Genomic DNA, 4,813 nt, shown 5'->3' with positions numbered 1-4,813 from the left:
GAGATTTCACGGCTCCACAAATCATAATAGAAAAATATAATTTCTTTAATTTTTACTTTTTTTCATCTGGAATTTTATTTAACATCATGTTGGTGAGATTTTTCTGATGAAAATGATATCAAACACGATATAATTTGAACAACATTTACTTATTAACACGTTCACTGTCGCGCCAGATTTACAGGTTGCTGTCAGGCGGCCACAAGAAAATACATTTTAAGCATAGGATTATAGTATTATGCTTTATAATTTTTTTCTTCAATTGAAAATAATGTCTAGCTAGCTCTGACGTTCAAAATTTTTAGTTGACAACATTTATTTTATTTTAATTATTCTAAACATTTGAGGCACTCCAGTCACTGATGACTACCATGGCCATATCGAGGAAACAATCTAATGTTAATACTTATTGAGTGATTAATTTAATTTCATAATATATCGCTTTGGATGAATTACAAAAACAAATTGCTAAAAAATTACATTAAATACCTGAACACATTATCCGTCGAATGTAGAGGGAGAGCCACCGTTTGGTCGCCAATTGTTTATCACATAGAGTCGGCCTACCTCCATGTAAAAAAAAAAAAAAATGTAGGGTCGATTCCACAAGTGTCAGTAAAATTCAATTAGAATTAAATGTAACGATAGAAATTATTGCAATAATGCGTAATGCAATTGAAAAATTGAAAGAATCAAAAGAAAAAACGCGAATTCGTATCTTTTTCGATTCTAGAATATAAGAAAATTTGAATAAAATACGCGACGAGAATTGGGGAGAAGCATAAGTTAAACGCGTAAAAATATTCAATAATAAACGAACTAGGGATGAAGCTATTATTTCAATACGCGATGCACTGACTCTAGTATTTACTAAAATTCAAAAATTCTCGCATAAATTCCAAAAATAGATTATTAATTACGGTAAACTACTGAGACGGTTTAATTAAGGGTGGGCATGGTGCTGCTTTAGTTTGAAATGATTTATAAACACATAATTAACAGAGGAAAAACCGTGAAACGGCAAAACGTCTACATTCTAATTGTTATAACATGTAAACAGAACTTTAAATTTAGTGTAAACAGAAAAAATATATAATACAATTTATTTCACGGTATTGCAACAAATAAACGTTGAATCAATATTTAATTCGTATAAAAACAATTATTTAACGTAATAATTTTACCTTCACTATGGCTATTTTTAATCTACGACCACAGGTCAACCTGATTTCTAATCCTTACGAACTTTAAATTCAGTCTAAACTGAGAAAATATATAATACAATTTATTTCACGGTATTGCAACAAATAAACGTTGAATAAATATTTAATTCGTATAAAAACAATTATTTAACGTAATAATTTTACCTTCACTATGGCTATTTTTAATCTACGACCACAGGTCAACCTGATTTCTAATCCTTACGAACTTTAAATTCAGTCTAAACTGAGAAAATATATAATACAATTTATTTCACGGTATTGCAACAAACAAACGTTGAATAGATTCTTAATTCGTATAGAAACATTTATTTAAAATAATAATTTCACCTTCACTATGGCTATTTTAAATTTACGACCAAGGGTCAACCTGATTTTTAATCCTCCGAACTTGATTTCACAACGAGAAAGTAATAAGATCGTTGAAACGTACTTATTTGTCAAAGAAACTTGCAAAAATGTATAAATAATAATATGTAATGTTTTAACAAATTTTTGGAAGTATAAATTAATAATAAAATTGTGAAAATTAATAAATTATACGTTATTATAACATTAATAGAATTATGACTAAACCGAAGTTCGAAGTCGAGTATTTAAAGTCTGATATTACGTGCCTAGCGAGTGCCGGTAATTGTTAAAATTTGTTTAATAATTAGTAATAGAAATTCTAATTGATTCTAATGTATACAAGTGTTACAAGAAGGCTGAGTGTGTACAGGGTGGACATAGACTAGCTAGTAGCCCCCGACCACTCTATTCACATCTCAGAACCTTCAGGTCAAAATACGCCGCGAAGTGTCTAGGGCCCAGTATAAAGGGTAAATGATTTCGCGGGACATCGGCGGGTCCTTATATACCTGCGGTACCCTCTCCCCAAAGTCATTAGCAAAATCGTCCGTTAGGTCAGGCGGGAAATTTTCGCGGGAGATTTTCGCGGGAGATTTCCGTTATCGTAACACGGTATAATTTATCAATTTTCACAATTTTATTAAAAATTTATACTTCCGACAATTTTTTATAACATTGCATATAACAGCTTATACGTTTTTACAATATTCTTCAATGGAAACATAGGTTTTAGCGTTCTCGTTACTTACTCGTGGTTAAATTAATTTCGTAGGGATTACAAATCAGGTTGACCTGTGGTCGTAGATTAAAAATGACCATAGTACAGCTAAATTTATCGTGTTAAATAATTCTTTTTACACGAATCAAAAATGTATTCAACGTTTGTTTGTTATAATATCGTGAAATGAATAATATTACACATTTTCTCTATTCACACTGAATTTAAAGATTATAACGATTAAAAATCAAGTTGACCTGTGGTCATTTATCAAGAATAATCATAGTAAAGCTGAAATGATTGTGTTAAATAATTTTTTTAATACGAATTAGGAATTTATTCAACGTTTGCTTGTTACAATACCATGAAATAAATTATATATTTACAGTAAATTTATCGTTCTATTTACATGTCATAACAATTATAACTACACGTTATGCTGCGTCTGTTTGTTTTTTTTTTGTGCAGTTCAACCTAATTTACTTAAATTTACGTTGCGAGACAGTATAATATTTACAATTCTGCCTGAATTTTTGAAATTCAGAAAAACACAGCTAAACTTCCATTGCATTTAAACGATATTCTCCATCAAACTGGACGAAGTATGTACTTGGAATATACTCACGTCGATTATACATTTCTCAATAAAATGAACAATGATCAAATTCTCCGTAAAATTCAAGTCTCATTCTCATCGCGCGATAGAACGTTTTACCTTATACGTATCATATCCTTGTTCAACGTTTCACCACGGGCGTTTACAGCGAATAAAATTAAACTGGTTACGGTTCCCGGGGCCCCGTTCGTGTCTCCCATTCGCGCGGACGTTAGCGTTAGTCAAAATTGTACCTACGTGGATTTCCTCGTCTTCGCCGGCGTTCTACGGATGTCGTTCGCCCACCCACGTCCCTCTCTCCCCGCCTGCCCGAAACCCTCTACCCTCTAACCCCTCCGTGTTTCGTTCTCGGCGCCGATTTAATCCGGGATTCAGCACTCGATTTGATACGTTACACAGCGGTTTGTATGCCCTAACTCGCCTTACTCAACACGGTACACCCTGTTCGTATTACTGCTCCTACGACCCGCCCATACTAGATCGCTTCATTTTGTTTCACCCTCGCTTCTCTCATTATCTCGTGCAACCGCTCTCCACCGTCCTCGCTCCCTCCCCTCTACAGCCTGATGTCTTCTTCCCTCCCTCATCCTACATATACATACGCACGTGTGCGCGTGTACAGATGTATATACACGTTTCTGCGCGTCTTCCTTTTCTCGTTCGTTCTCGCCACGGATTCGAACACTCCACCCTTCTACCAGTCTTCTCCCGAATTCCCATTTTTCTCTTTGCCTCGCTGCTGCTCACACTATCGCGCTTAATGTTCCCGCTCCTGGTTTCTGTTTCCGTCTCTGTCGACTTTCTACCCGCGTGTAGTATCACATGGTTACACCACAAGGGTTCGTCCCCTGCAGTCTACTCGAACGAAAAGTGGAAGTGAGACAATGTCTCATTCTCTCCCTCTTTTCCCTGTTCTCTCTCTCTCTCTCTATCTATCTATCTATCTACCGTGGATTTGCCACTCACCCCCGTTCGCATTTAAATTAGATTAGATAAGTTAATCAATGCGGTATTCGAAGTAAAACCCGGGATTTCGTGTCAGCCGGTCGGCGAGGAGAGAAATTATTGGCAGTTCGGATCGCGATCGGTCGATCTACGCTGTTGGAAATCGTCGAGTCACGGCAGGGGGCGGGACGACCGTGAGGGAGGAAGAGCGAGCTTTTAACTCGATGGCTTTTACCTTCGCGCGTGCCGCGTTCTTGGAAATCCTGGCGTTACCGATCGTCATCCCTTAATACCGAGATTTCCAACTCTTTGCTAGTGATGTCGTTTGCTGTTATATGTAGCACGTCTTCGATGAATCATGCTATTGTTTCTATCGCTTTGCCGTCATACCCGGCATGACATGCAGTCGTTTTCAGTGCTATAACTTCGTCAACCTTTTAAATTTCAAAAAAATCCTTCTATCGCAGTATTCTGCACATGCAAAACTAATTGAAGGATATCGGTCATAGGGTTCGATCGTAATTCGTGTCTGTTTTAGGTTAGGTTCGGTATTATCTGCTCGCACTTCAAGCCTCCTCAACATTGAACTACGTATCGGGTATCGTATGATCTAAAGGCTGATTCAAATTTCACCTGGACATGAACAAACGCAATCTCGAATTCGTTCCATAAATAAAAGCGACGCAATTACCGTGTAACAGCAACCCGGTACACGTTCTCTGCCACTCTTGACGCGGCAATATCACGTGACGTTAACGAAGCCCGGCCGAGCGTAACCGAACAGTCGCGATTCGGCAAATTAGTAAACTTGCTTCGCGCTCGAAGAATCTATAGGTCAATACACGTTCGTCGAACGAGCCCCGTGGGGAGCTGCTCGGCCAGGGAAAACTTTTTGCCATTTTTCTTTTGCACGCCTCTCGTTAAGACAATTTATATTCTATTCTGTAACACGGGGCCGCGAGT

This window comes from Habropoda laboriosa, unplaced genomic scaffold (genome assembly GCF_001263275.1).
Source record: "Habropoda laboriosa isolate 0110345459 unplaced genomic scaffold, ASM126327v1 scaffold65, whole genome shotgun sequence".
In the NCBI taxonomy this organism is placed as follows: domain Eukaryota; kingdom Metazoa; phylum Arthropoda; class Insecta; order Hymenoptera; family Apidae; genus Habropoda; species Habropoda laboriosa.
This window is presented reverse-complemented; position numbering follows the sequence as displayed.